Source organism: Manis javanica, chromosome 2, assembly GCF_040802235.1.
Source record: "Manis javanica isolate MJ-LG chromosome 2, MJ_LKY, whole genome shotgun sequence".
In the NCBI taxonomy this organism is placed as follows: domain Eukaryota; kingdom Metazoa; phylum Chordata; class Mammalia; order Pholidota; family Manidae; genus Manis; species Manis javanica.
In genome coordinates this window covers 170338807-170354527 of record NC_133157.1, presented here as the reverse complement: position 1 = coordinate 170354527, position 15721 = coordinate 170338807, and the positions used below count along the sequence as shown (strand labels likewise).

The 15721-nt window shown below is 37.5% G+C and overlaps 1 protein-coding gene across 17 annotated transcripts in view; it reads right to left on the bottom strand.

Moving 5' to 3' along the window:
- The window catches only part of RALYL (RALY RNA binding protein like), a 772862-nt gene extending 758906 nt beyond the window's left edge, over window positions 1–13956 (bottom strand). For 3 of the 17 annotated variants that reach the window (XR_012128296.1, XM_073229774.1, XM_073229775.1), the window contains exon 1: window positions 13724–13956. The gene's annotated coding sequence lies outside the window, so the exon portion shown is untranslated. Of the gene's footprint in view, window positions 1–11863; window positions 12072–12091; window positions 12284–12388; window positions 12485–13221; window positions 13692–13723 lie in introns of those variants that run through there. The other 14 variants (XM_073229772.1, XM_073229770.1, XM_073229771.1 and 11 more) reach the window with 11 other exon arrangements.
- Between the last annotated feature and the right edge of the window lie 1765 nt (window positions 13957–15721).

The following is a 15721-nucleotide window of genomic DNA, read 5'->3' as shown; positions in this document are numbered from 1 at the left end:
ATAAATCACTTTAATCTTGGAGACCACACAAATCGTTTAATTTCTATGAACTGAAGTGTTTCTTTCAATTAATCTGTCATTTTACATATAATCATCAAAAACTGGTTTGACTTTATTCACTTTATTATGAGTCATACTTTGTGAGTGGAATTACATAAGGGAATTAATCCTCTGATTTAATACAAAATAAGATACCCTTTTAATCCAGAACTTTACTTTTATCTCATGAAATTTATCACCACCTGCCCCTTCTATATTCAAAGCTCCAATCTCCTGCATTATATAATACCTCATGACACATAGAATGGTGAAAAAATCAAATTTTCAAGAACTATTTAATGTAAAAATATTAATATTTCTTTGCCAATTGACTATGTCTTAGGATTCCTTTTTAGCAAAAATGAACTTCAATGGATTTCAGTTTACATTCTGAATAAAAAGTGAAAGCTAAAATTGAGACAATCCAAGAGTATTTTAAAATATATCTTGGCTAATATCTGGTAAGGAGTAAGATGTCAAAAGGAATTTAAAAATGTGACAAAGTCCCGCGACTTCTCAAACTTCTAGATCTGCATTATCCTTTGTGGTAGCCACTAGCACATGGGATATTGAGCACTTTAACTTTGGCTAGTTCTGTGCTTAAAGAATAAAATATAAACTGGACTGCAAAGACTTGGTAAAAAGAAAACTGTAGAAAATCTAAAAACTAATTATACTGATTACATGTTGAGTAGACTATTGATAGACTGAGTTACATAAAATACATTATGAAAATTAATTTCATCTGTTTCTTCTTTCTTAAAGTGTGTTCTGAAAAATTTAAATTACATAGGGTGGCCTGCTTTAGTGGTTCGCACTGTGTTTTTCCTGAGCAGTGCCAATCTAGGGAGTATTTTCCCATTGTGGTTGCTGTGCTATCTCCCTTCTTTCCTCTTCTACCCCTTTCTTTTCTCCTCTTTCTTCTTCTTCTTCTTTTTTTTTCCAGAACTGCAACAATGTCAGAAGAGAGGTCTGGAATAGGGAAGGAAGATACAGCAATTCTGAAAAAGACTGCAAACATGATGCAATGAGTTCAGAATTTAAATAAAACTGAAAACATTTCACACTATTCATGTGCTAATCTACATTAATAAAACTGCATTGTTAGACATCTCAAAAAATCTAACAATGTAAATATTTCTGAACTCATTTCATATGTTATTATACTATTTGAGAGTTTCTACTAAGATATTTTTATTTAAAATTTTGAGTAATCTCAATATATCCCAAAATAAAATACATTTTTTCAAGCAATGGACTCCATTTTAGGGCACAAATGTTCATAAATACAAAGTCACACACTCATTTTAATTGTACCCCTTTATTGCTGACCTCTTTTTTCCTCTTTTTTCCATTATTCCTTTTTATCTTCTGCTTTTTTCCCAGATGGTCCTCTCTAAATCGTTTGGTGGCTTTTGTCCCCTTCCTTGGCACTTTTAACTCTTCCTGCTACACATTTACCCTGAATGTTCTCACATACTGTTGACTTTGGATACAATGTCAAGAGAGTACTTTCAAATCTTGCAAGGTGGGGACCTTGCAAAGTCATCAGAGATGAGAGGCACTGCATTCCAAATTTTTCAAGAGCCGTAATAGTCTAAGCAACTCTAAGTAATCATCTCTACTCTTCTTAATTCTGATAACTATTCATTGTCATTTTTCATATGTACCATGTCATTGCCCAAGACATTGTCAGTTCATCAGGGTAGGTCCAGTGTTGTATTTTATTTTTAAACTTATTAAGACCTCCTAAAACACAGTAACTTAGATACAATAGATTCCTAACAAAAAAATGGCAGAATGAATGAACAAGTGTTCAAAATCTCACATTTATACCCTGAACAGAAGCAATTCAGAAGACTCTGAGGACAAAAGCACAATGTGTTCAAATGAAAGCACTATTTGTTTTTGAATCTTCCATACATAGAGAGCTTTTGTGCGTGTGCCTATTTTATTGGACAAACGTCAGTGATTCAGTGATACACAAATCAATGCTCTTTCTCTTCATCTTTTAAACAAGGCATGGAGGTATACATGCAGCAAAAAGGCTTGAGTTTAGCCCTTCACTCAGCCATTTCACAGCATCGAGATATCTGACAAATCACCTACCTGATTTTCAGTTTCCTCCTCCTACTTTACTACCTAGGATCATAAAATATTCTTCCACTATGTCACTAATACAAGGTACGGTATGACTAAGCATTTAGCAGTCAGTCTGGTCCAGAAGGGATTATCTATAAATGGAATGAGGTCATAGCGGCCTCAGAAACAGAAGTAGCTGGATGCATACTGTCTATCTACCTGCTAAACGAACTCTTGATTTAAAATTATATGTATATATATGTGAACTAGATGACAAAATATATAAACAAACACTCTATACCCTTATTTTAAATCAGAATCATTTACTGTTGTATTTAGAAAGTAACTGTATCCTATATTAGTTTCCCTGCTTCTGATCAATGACTTCCTTATAAAACTCAACTTGTAGTTGTAGTACCACTGAAGAAGTTATTTTTGTATTACCTTGAAGTTCTAATCAGACACAAGCAAAATAAATATGCAGATTACTTATCTACAGCTCTCTTCATAATGAAATGCTCCAAAAGAAAGGGCTATAATCCTAGAAGTCACAAAGTTTTAAAAATTCCTTTATGGCATCAGCTGACTATAAACCTCCAGATGTCACTGATATTTTTAGCACAAGTTTTAAACTTTTCCTTTCCAAATTTTTCCTTGTCATCCAATTATAGATTTAACAAAATCCCTTTTCTCTAAATTAACCTGTAACACTCAGCCTTTCTTCACAATACTTTTAACTTCCTAACATCAGCAGCATTTGCCTTAGTTGACTGCATGCTTTCCTAAACTCTAAAATTTGTTCATGCCAACTTTTCTCCATTTTCAAAATCTGGAAATACAATATTCTCCTCTGACCAAACCATCCATTCTTGTATATCTCTCATTCTACTAAAAATACTGAGCTGGTACAGTTTTCACCTGACCTCAAGCTCTCAAATTTTACCTGTTCTTAGTTTATGCATCTGGAGCTGCCCTTGCCCTCTGCCCCAACCCAGATTTACAACAGTCTTTTCTACAATATACTCACTGTTGCCAGAAGGTCTGGCTCTTTGTTTTGCATTATGCATACTTTGCTAATCTAGTAAACCTCAGTTGTTGCTTGACCCATTCAGATTACAATTAAGTATTGTTAGAGAAAAGGAAGAAATTGTGTTGATTGGAGTGAAGACAAATTGTTAATTTTGCTAAATTCATCCTTGTAGCTCTAGAACTTTTTAGAGACCTCTTGTATAATCTTGCCTACATTCTCCTAACTCCTATCCTTATACCAGTTCATCTCACTGTGACCCTGCACTTATCTGAGAAGACTAAAATTAGCATTAGATGGCAAACTCCCTGCAGGCTGGGTCCTTATTAGTCTTACCACTGAATCTCCATCTTCCACTACAGGGCTAAATAATGATTTAGTTAACTAATGAACTAATTTAATTTCCTTCCTCTTCTCTAAAATGTGACCAAACTCTTCTGCTACTACTGATCACAGCAACCTTCTTAGAACTGGATGACCTCCTTCCCCTTATATCTCCATCTCTTCTTACTAGAAAAGTCCATCCTGAGAAAATCAAATATGCACTCAGACTTTCTTTAATCTGCCTTCAAAATATATATTCATTCAATAATATTACTTCCTTGAGTAATATTTCATTTCCACAATTTAAGATTAAATTTCATTTACTTTTTGTCTTCATATCTTTAAGACTCCTTTTGACCTTAAACATGGGCAATGTGACTTCTGCTTCTATTTAACCCTAACATGCATATTTTTCTGCAATGACAACTAAGATTTTTCAACAATTTTAGTGAAAAAAATCAAACAGATAATTTGAAAGAATACAATGAAATCTGCATAACGTCTCCTTGCATTCAAAAATTAACAAATGGTAATTTGCTTTGCACACATACACACAATTTTATGATGATTCATATGAAATCAGGTTGCAGACCTCACAGCATTTATCCCTATAATTCATTGTATCAGGAGATACAATGCATCTCCTAATATCACTCATTGCCTAGCCCATATACAAATTTTTCCAATTCTACCAACATTTGATCTTTTGCTTCAAGAACTCCATTTGGTTGTTTGAGATCTCTTCTACTCCAGAAAGTCTCTCCACAACAGTGAAGACTTTTGAAGAGACTAGGCCATATGTCTGGTATCTTCAATGCAGAATACTATAAACCTTGTGAATTTGTCTTATTATTTCCTCATGGTTAAGTTTAACCTGTTCTTCTTTTCCTTTATTTTCCTGTAAACTAGAAGTTAAGTCTGAACAGGTTTTATTAGATTCAGTCTAAACATTCTGGTAACACTATTTCACAAATGTCACTGTGTACTTGTGGTGTCAGGTTGCCTATTAATGATGCTGGATTTGATCACTCAATTATTTAAGGAGTAATACTTGAGCACCATGATGATGTTAGTCCCTAAAATACTTCTAGCTAATGGCTTCAGCACCTTTTGATGATTCTTGCCTGAATCATTTATTTCATTTGGGAGTCCCAAACAGTAATTTTCTAATTTTAGCATTTCTTTATTTTTTTATTTTTTATTTTGATATCATTAATGTACAATTACTTGAATAACATTATGGATACTAGACTCCCCCTAGTATCAAGTATCCCCCACACACCCCATTACAGTCACTAATTTTAGCATTTCTTATATTTACCAACATACATTACTATAAAGACCTGTCCCTCATCAACTAGAGAAGAGTTCCTCCTAAAAAGCAAGCTAACCATTTCTTTTAATTTAATTATTGTCAGAATTGTTTCCTTATTTTACTGTTTTTTATTTAGAGTATCATTATGGACTCATAGATTTACTTCATTCAATGTTTTACAATCTGTTATAGTCACTCTTGTTGGAGGGCCTCATCCAGAGGACATGACCACAAGTTGACCTGAAAGCTGGATCTGGGCAATTAGAGGCTCCAATTCTACTCCCCTGTCCTTGGAATGCATAGTCTGCCCACTGTTACCATACTAGGAGCCATTTCAAGGATGTAGCCTTGATAAAGAAATGTTTCATTCAGACCATCTGGACAGGTGCTGAGATCTAATCATCCTGTGGCTGCCCGAGATAAGCCTTGGATGTGAGTTCCCTTTCTAGTTAAACCTACCATCTACCAATCTGGAGTGGCATGCCAGTTCTTCTGGCTCCACTTGTCCTCCATGTATGGGGGCCAGTTTTGACTTTCATCCAGGAAACTCCCAAAGTTGGGAAGCAACAATTCTTCATTTTCAAATTTACCCAAAGTTAGCATTTAGAAGGCTCTACAAGCTGGTCTCATTTACAGCTACAATTTACAAATAAGTTTGATAAAACCTTATTTGTCTTTGGATATTTCCTTGCTTTCTAGCACAGTGAGATATCATAGGCTCATCTTGTACTTTTTCTGCCCAGACTTAGAACCAGCCGATTCTCTAAAGAGCTCTGATCCCCTTGAGTGGGAAAGGTATTTAGAAACCACAATTTGTGCACTAGATGTGCTTACTGCCCCTGGAGAGACATTACAATCCTTTTCAGAAGACAGGGTCAGTAAATATATTTATTTTATTAAAATATATTTATATTTAAATATCTGATAGCTTGGTTCCCTCTTTGCTCTTCTTTTTCAGAGGTACCCCTGCTATTCTTACTTTTTATTTTTCTATACATAATTTAAAATCAATTTATTTAGTTGGAGATTCTTACTGGTCTTCCTATTGAGATAATGTTATTTTCACATTCACACAAACACACACACATGCACACACATACAAGCAAGTGACACATACAATCTTGGGAACTGACCTCTTTATGATGCTGTCACACTATATTCAGAATCATGGAATGCTTTTTCATTTGTTCAGGTCTAAAATGTCTCATTCATTTAGTTTCTTCTTAAAAGTCACAGATTCAAGGACTATTTATTCAACCTTCACATTCCTTTAAGCCTATGTAGCAGTAGCTCTGTTAACACTTCTCTCTTTACAGACACACTTTCCTAAGCTTCCATTAGTATCCTCTTCTTTCTCTTGTTTTGTCTTTAACCAGATCCTTCTATATTCGCTCAGAAAAATGCAGGTGTTTCCCAAACTTATGTCTTGGATCAGTTATTCGTTCCTAAGGTTTTAATGTAGAAAATTTTGTAATATCTCTTTCTAGCTTTCAGTTAATTTCCCTGCTCAACCTGAATTTCAATTGCCCATTGGTCATTTTATCCAGGAGTTAATGTTAGAACCTCAAATCAGTAGTATGTCCAAAACCAAACCATTCTCCCACACCCAACTACATCAAGCTCTCCTCTAGAAATTGTTTTCTCTTGTTTTGTTTTATACCACTAGTTTTAAAGCTATCCAGATTCCAAAACTCAAGTACATCTTTTAATAGTTCCTATACATTGGCCTCCAAATCACTGACTTTATTTACTTGTACATTTACGACTGTCTTTGAAACCCATTTCATCATATTCATTCACACTGCCTCCCCTGTGGTTTACTATTCCCATTCTTTGTTGAAAAATACTCACTTTTTCAAGTTTCAGGGAATCAAATAATGAGAGATTTTCGCACATCTCAAGAGGCAATTAAAAGCAGCATCCTAAAATAACATCTTACAGTTATATGTGTTTTATGTTATTAACAAACAGATAAAATAAGCATGAAAAATGTCACATCCAAATATGTGTAACAGTGAAATTCTGAGGTGGAGATGATGTTGACAGTGAGATGTTGGCAGACAGAAGAGACACCTATATTTATAGACTTGCTGTGTTATAAAAAAATCACCTTTCAGTTTTTCTTGTGCAAAAGACTAATTTTCCACATCAAACTGCAAAAACTTCAAGAGTAGAGATTACATTTTGTACTTAGTAAGTAAATACTCATTAAGTGGTTTCCCCAGGGCCTGTGCAAAGCCACTGTAGATGTAGAACCATCTATTTTGTCCTGACCACAGAATATCAGTGGCCCCTCATAGATTTCCATATATTAGCTCTCTTCAGAAAATCCTATAGTCCTAGAGAGATGTGTGATGGTATGGTTACTTGGAAGCCCTTTTAGAACCAGTAAAAGTCTCTGCATGCCATTTTCTGTTATTTTCTGGCCCCAGCACTCACTTGTGAAAATGTGCCAAACTATGGTCATTTTAAATAATGTACTAAGAATAAATATAGAGTAGTTATCTTACAGTAGGTAAAATAAAACAAAACAAAGTAGATTTCCTCCCTAGAACTGGAATACCCCTGTATAGAAGGAATGATATGAGGGGTCAATTCAGACATTCTTGTCCCTTATCTCTCTACTATCTGTGCAGCTTTGAGCATGTTACATATATCTCCAAGTCTCAGCTTCCTCAAAAGTATAAAAATAATTATATGACTTGCTCACAGAAAGGAAAAACAAATGGAAAGGCATTCATTTGACACACCAATAAATGTTAATCCTGCATTTCTTTCCCTCTTAACGAAAACATAGCCTTTCCCTATGCCAGCCTGTCAACAATTTCCTAACCGATTCAAAACATGTTACTCCTATTACAATATAGCATATGGCTGTCAAAATGTATATATTTTATCTAAACACATGGGTTATATATGAATGCAATTAATTTTCAATTGTTAAAGTTTAGATAAAACATATACCTATATTATTCTAAGCAAACAAAAGTAATGAGTTTGATGCAGTTTTACAAAATGTATTTATGCAAATAAAATCTCTAGTTTTTCTTCAGTATGAGGGTTCATAGTGATGTGTCCCATTACATCCTTCAGAAAAGCAGGAAGAGTTCCCATGTTTAATTCTACATATAGAATTATATATAATTCTCCACTATAATTCTCTTCTCCATTTAGATGTATACATGGCCCAAGAAATAAATCTTGCGGTCTTAACTACTAGGGGGATGAGGAGTCTCCAAGGACAGTCTGTAAGACATTTATCTTAAACACTAATTGATGTTCTCCCACTGCCCTCTCTGTGGCTAGGAATGGATAGAAAAAAGAAATAGACACATCTATACTTTTCAGAAATCAGTCCCAGAAAAAAAACAAGATAATGCAAAACAAGCAAAAATCTTTAAATTTATGGGAGAATTAGAAAACCACAGTCAATTTTCTACAGTGTGTAACTTTGCTAGTTAGCATGTCTAACAAACAACCAAAATTCCTCAATATTTTCTTGAAAATCTAAAAGCTATGAGAATAAGCAAAACTATTAAAATTGTGTTCCATAAGTTAAAATTTAATAATAAAAAGAAGAGTAATGACAAGAATTATATTTCTATAACACTTGCTGAATGTGTAATAAGCTTTCAGTACATCAGAAATCACTTAATACTTAAACTTTATTTAAAAGTTATTGTTCTCAAAATCATGGTAGAGTAAAACTAATTGTTTATGTTGTCACTAATTGAAATTTTACATTGCCACTGTCAATTATGGAAGCAATATTTATTAAAAAATAAAATGAATTATGAAAATGGGATTTGAAACATCGGTGCAAGTTACTAGAAGTAGCAAACAAAAATGAAATCATAAGAAAATAATAACAATAACTTCAGATCAGTGAGGAAATTTTTAAAATTACTTTTTAATTATATTTTTGGAGTTCCATAAACAGAGAATAAAATTCATCTTTAGCCCAGTTTTTTATACACAAAATAGAATTTTCTCAATGGCAATGTGATAAAAGAAGTGAAGAAATAACTATTTGTTTAAAGGTGCAGCTAGTCACCATTTAAAAATAAAGTTTTCTAACATTAGGGAGGAGAGTAAATTGAACTGTAATCAAATATTTTCTTCAGTTTTGTTTTTATCATGCAAACAATTGTAAGTAACCACTTCATTTCTCTTCTCCCAATGAAGAGTTTGATGTGATTTGATGTACTGTATAATTAGTTTCTTACAATACCAGTAAACAGTAAACAAAGCATGACCACATTTTTCCTCAAATGGAATGCTTTCAAGAATGTAACAGACATAAAGTTTTTCCACACTCTTCTTAATAGCTGCTTTAAAAAATGCCTATGTTACTTAAAAACTCACATAGTGTATGATTCTTTTAACTAGGAAAATACAATATTTTTGGTATATCAAATGCATGTGCATTATTTTGCTGTTCCATTATTTTTTATATTCTAAAGGCATCATTTGTTTGCATAGTCACTCTTTTAACAGCTAGCCTTTCATAAAAATTAGAGAAAATAAACCAACTATCTTTTTTAAGAAGGCAATGTATCTTTTACAGTAGAGAATCTAAATGTTTGCTTTTACAAATATGTTTGAAACTTTTCCCCTTTATGTATAACATGAAGCAGTGTGGCTGCTTCATGCATGCCAAGAAAAAACTCAGTGTGCTACTTTCTTGCTTATAATTTAAGGATAAATATAAAATATAACTAAATACTCATTTAATGATGGAAATTTCTTCATTTAAAAATTCTTGACAGACCATATGCTCAAGACAGAACCATTAAGGTTTTTTTTCTCTACGATGTTCAAACTGGAACAGAAACTGTAAAATTAATTTAGTAGTCCAGGATTTTTTTTAATGTCCAAATTTTAACATTCCATAGAAAAGTTATAGGAAGTTTAACAGGTCATTTTAATTTTGGAACAATTTCCTTGTTTAAATTCAAATAATAAAATACAGGAGGTCAGTTACCAGTCAAATAGCCAGCATAATTATGTTAACGTGTCTTCTTTTCCTTAATCCCTACCTTCACCTCCCAAACCCTCTCTTCCTGCAAAATCTACAACAAAAAGTTTTCTCAGTAAGCAGTTGAAAGTAATTGGCATAATTAACTTGATCAGAATGTGGGAAAATTGCTTGCTGAATGAAAATAACTATATTATTTTTCCATGAGAAACCAGTAGGCGGTGCTAACTCAAGGATACTACATTCTAAGATTTTAAGCCAAAACACACAAGAACAGTGACTAGTTTAAAGAGTTATAGACAGGATTCACAGAGGAGGAAATTTCAAAATTTGAATGTAATAGAAATTTAACACAAGTACATAATATAATGAACAATGGATATTAAATAAATGAAAACCTAAGATGACTTAAGGATTCTTACCATGGTCTTTACTTATGGGATTCAAAGCACAAGTACATATTTATTCCCAAATTAAAATCCTATGAACATCTTCTTCTGCCCACTTATATTTTCAATTTCACTTGGAAACATCACACACTACAGCTCAAGTTCTACCCCAATATTAAAACACCCCTCCACCTTAGGACAGCAACTGGCCTCTTAATGAAAATTCTGGTTTGATACTCAAGTATTTTCTTTCTCATTCACTCTGTATCTTTCTTTTAAAAGAAATAATTGACTTACAGTTCATACAACGTGCAAAGAAGTATTATACACGTGTGTTAGCTTTCATTTTTAAGTAAATGAGCACTTTTATTAAATACATTATGATTAAAATGATAAAAACAAGAATTGTTGCAAGTGGCTTTTTACATGTTTTTGTTAGTGGTTTAACCGTATAAAAGACTACAGTTTAGTAACAGGTTCACTACACGCACACACAAATCAAAATGTAAAGCTTAATAACATAATATTTCTGTCAATACTTAGAACTATGCCCGTCACCATATCAAGGGTGATAGTCCACAGACAGGACATAAACTATATTCCTTACATAAATGCAACAGGGCTTTCTAAAAAAAGAGCTACCCTGAGTACAAAAATAACTCACAGTGCAACTTCCAAAGACGTTTGAAGTAACACTGCATTATGACTAAATATATAAACATATAGCCTTCTAGATATTACAGTACATTTTAATCTTCTACAGATAACCATTTGCACCCCTAACTCTCCCACCACAAAGAAAGAAATGTGCACATGAAACTTTTCATTCCACAATATGAGGTTACAGGCTTCGAGAAATATTTGCTTGAAAAGGCCATAGTGTATGTTATTAACCCGTTTGTTATGAGCCCTTTTGCTTGTTGGAATTAGTTTTTATGTCCATAGACAACCTAGGAAAAAACTGAATCTGAGAACTAAAAAGTAATTTCATTTGCTTTATATTTACTTTAACTGAATCCAAGTTAAATACACATAACAAATTTAGTGAACTCATTTAGGGACAAAAAAAAGAGGAAGAAAATCAAAGCTTCAAAAAGCACATCATTTCAATAATAGTTACTCTCCAGATCTTCAGATTTAAGTGTGACGTGAAATTTATTTGGACAGCAAGTTTTTCAGCAGATTCTGTCACTGTGTTAGGTACAGAAAAGGCTTTTTATTACCAACTGGTACATCCAAAAAAATGTAGTACTAGATTATACTGGAAACGTGTAACAGGACGATCATAAATTATCATAAACTCCATGGAGTACATTCAACACTGAGTACTGTAATGCTTCCAACGCACCGGAAATCAAGCACATCATATCCAACCCCTACCCGCCCTGTACCCAGTTCTCAGATGAAAACCTTTGGAGCCACTATCAGGTGGTTGAAAAGAGGGAAAACACTGTCCCTTTAAAACTCAATAAAAGGCCGTTCTGTACTTTAGGGGTGTAATCTCAGTAATTCAAACAGTTTCGACCTCAACGTAAAACCCAACTGACCATCATACCAAGTAACTACTTCCCCATCTGAAAGACGCCAGCAAGCGCTTAAAACCAAAGCGACACAAAAGCGTAAGAAACGATCCAAAGACAGCACCACTAAGAAAACAAAACCCGTCGGAACAAGCAAACAGGCTGGGAAAGACCTACTGCGTTGCTTACTCAAGGCAAAGAGGAGGAGCAGGAGCGGAGCGTGCGGGGGCTGGTGCCATCCTCGGGGACCTGGAAATGTCACGAGCTCCCGGCCCGTCTGGCCCGGAGCCAGGCCCTGGGGAAGATGCCACTTCTCCCCCAGTCTCCCAGGCGCTCTGAGGGGCCGCCCTCGCCGGCCGGCGCCGCCTCCTGGGCCCTCGCACCTCCTGCTCAGCAAGTGGCCCTCGGAGAACTTACAGGGCCCGCGGGCTACCGCGTCCCCGGCCGGCGCCTCCCGAGGCGCAGACACCGCCCGCCGCGGAGACGACCTGGGCGCAGCCGAGGGATTGACTGTATTTTGCGCACATCCAGAAACGATCCTGAGGCAGGCAACGGACTTTGGCTCTCCCTAGCTCCCGGCACGGCTTTCCCCGCCGCGGGCTCGGACACTGCCCGGAGACGCGCGCGCGCACACACATACACACACGAGATTTCTTGGCCAGGACCAGTGTTGCCATTGCAAACCCGGGAAACGCCTCCAAGGGGACCAAGTACCTGCTCTCTGCGAGCTGCTCAGCTGTTCACTTCATCCTCCGTTGACAAGGAAACCAAACCGCACTTCATTTTTTTTTTTTCCAGAAAAACCTTCCACTGCCATCATTTGAAAATTGATTTACGGGGAGGGGAGGAGGAGGAAGAAGGGATAATATAGATATCAGGATATCTATCATAAAATTATCTGTTTTTTTTTAAAAAAAGTCAAATGTGCAAAAGTCATAGTTAATTTAAAGGAGGAAAAAAGTGTTTTGCTTAAAAATAATCCCAGTAACCAGCTGCAAGAAAAGTTTCATGTTATCAATGGGTACCAAAAACAGGAGGAAAAAAACGAATTTGTTCTCACCGGCTTCCAAAAAGGGCACCAAAAAATAGAAAATTAATGTCTTTGCTCAGTGGTTTGTACCAGTATTACAAAACCACAAACTTGTAAACACTGCCGTAAAATCCCACCTATACAAAAATCTTATCAGAAAAAGAGTACGCAAAAAAAGAGTTAGAAACATGCTTTTTATTTTTACAAAGGAAAAAAATAGGCACCATACTTCACATCGCTTTTTCATAAAACCAGTTGCATATTTTGCTGGACTTGGGTGTCGCTCCCAGCGGGCACGGTTGCCGCGGACTCCCAGACACAGCGCCTTGTCTACAGAACCACAGCATGCTAGAAAAACTTGGATTCAGGAAAAGGCTCAAAATCATGCTCTCCAGCTTTCCCAAATATAAACAATAATCAAAGAGGTGAAAAAAAAAGAAGAAAAACAAAAACAAAAAACAAAAAAAAAAGGACAAAAAGAAGAATAGGACAAGAATGCCACTGAGAAGGTACTCACCGAGCGGGAGTAAAATGTTGAAATAAAAATGAGATTTAGTATAAAATACAGTATGGCGGTGGAAGAAGGAATGAAGCGCGTTTTTTTCCCAGTCTCAGCCTCAGGCACTGACACGTGACTCGAAGCCAGGCTGACTCGCAGGCAGCGAGGAAGGACCGAGGCTGTGAGGGGGGGAGCCCCACGGCGCCCAGCTCCGGTGGCGAGGCGGCGGCGGCGACAGGGAGCACGGCGCCTGCGAGCGGCAGCACCGGCGGCGGCGGCAGCTCCGGGCGACGCTGCCTGCGCTGTGAGCCCGGACGAGCAGGTGCCCCTCACGCTGAGGCTGAGCACACGCACACGCACACGCAAGACAGGCAGGCGCCGGCGAAAGGGGGAGCCGAGCGGGGCTGGGCCGCTGCGGCCGCGCTTCCTGCTGCTGGTGCGGCCGCCGCCGCCGCCGCCGCCGCGCGGCTCGGGGGCGCGGAGCAAACGCCTGAGAGGAGGCGAACAACTTGCCGCTCACCTCAAAGTTGCTGCTGCCTGCCACTTCCGTCTGTATTCATGGTTTTCTTCCCAAGGTAGTTACCTGGGGAGAGAGCCTGTCCCTTTCTCTCCCGAAGTTTCACTATTAAAGCCGCATTGGCCGTGCATTCTGCACCCCACCCCCGTTTTCGCTTTCCTCACCCCTCCCGAGCCGCCAGTGCCTCCGCTGTCCCTCCCCCGGGTCTGCGCTTCCCCCTCGCCGCGCCCGGGAACCTGGCCCAGCCAGGCCGGGGGCGTTGTCACGGGCGAGCCGCCGTCGGTCTGGATTGCCGTCAGAACGCAGAGCACTGCTTGTGCCATCCTCGGAGAGGGATGTTTGCAGTTGGAAAGACAAAACAAAAGCTCTCATTTTAGGAAACCCCGTCCCAGGTTTCTTTTTTTGGGCTGCCGAGCCAGGGGTCGGGGCGTGGGTGTAGGTAATTTATGCGTTCGTGGAGCGGGCATTGTTTGTTTTGCGTGTGCGCGCGTGCTTCCAAGCTCGTTTGGAAGGCTCCGCGGGTCCACGCTCCGTGGCAGCGGCTCCTGCCTGACTCTTGCTCAAGTTGTGGTCTGGGGCTGGAAGTCAAAGGAGAAGTGCAGGGGAAACAAGTGAGTCCATTGTGTAAGTGCTCTCTGGGAGAGAGAGAGCACTCGGCGGTCGAGAGGGGGAGACGTGCACCCGGAGTGAGGAGGCGGCGCAGCCCGCGGGAGCCCAGGTGTCTGAGCCGTGAATGCTGAAGGTGAGGGTGAGAAAGGGATTTCTCCACCTAGCCTCTGGTTTAGGATGCCCATCGCCTGAACAAAGCTTCCACCAGCCAATCGCTGCATGCGTTGGGATTCTTCCATTGCTGCCTGTTCAAGAATCAGCTTTCTGGGCCCTGAAACACATCTATTTTTCTTCATTTTTGTGCTATACTATCATCAGGAGCAATTCCCTGTGCTGCTCTGAATCTGGGTTGTGTGGAATTAGTTGGCATCTCTGTGTCTGAGCATGAGCAATTAACATAGTTAGGCAGTTCACAGATTGCTGGTGCTGATCTTTACCTCAGTGTGTCCAATGTTGACATTTAAGATACAATGCCTCCATCAAAGATGATCTAACCTGGTCAATTCTGAAAATTAAGTACACATCAATTATACAGAGCTTCAACAGCAAATACGTTTCTCAAAGGTTCAGGTCAGAATTCATTGACCAAATAAACTATTAATCGCCAATTTAAGTAGAAGATTTAAAATAACCATTCAAATGTTATTAAATATTTAATTTGGTGAGTTGCCAACTCTGCACCCACATATTATACATACTTTAGAGTGACGATTGCTGACTAGAAACACTGACTGAGAAAAATGAATGCATCAAAGTGGATTTGGTGACTTGGGGAAGTCGTCTTGAGTTCCACTGGGAAATCACAGGATTGTAAGCTGGATAATACAGATCAAATGCATTTTTCACTGTAAAACACCTTGGGCTTCTTTATTTTTATTAAATAAAATACTTTCAGATGTGGTATTTTCCTCCGAGTCCTGAATTTTGTCTAACCTTAAACCTTGGTTTGCTAAATTTCCCAAATTTTTCCTTCCATGTCAAAAAATATCAGAATCTAATCCTTTAATCAGAAAATATTATTTTAATGAATATTTTCCATCATCTATATCACAGCAGTGTTCAAATGTGAGAAACTGCACTTTAAAAATGAGTTTTGAATCTTTCACCCAGGCTGGGCAATGCCTGAGTTTTAAAGTTATTCAAGAACTTTGAAAAACAAGCTGTTTAGAATTATACTGCAGTAATGGCCGCTAGCCAATCACAGTGATTGTCAGGCTTTTATTATTCAGTAAAACGACTCCCCTTTATGTTAAATGCAGTACTGCTGAAGAAAAAGCAAGACATAAAAATCCACCCTGCACATTTCCCACTTACTTACATAACTACAGTGTGATACCCAAAATATTCCACTTACTTTATTTCCAATGTGCCATTCTCATCTTTTAGGTTGCA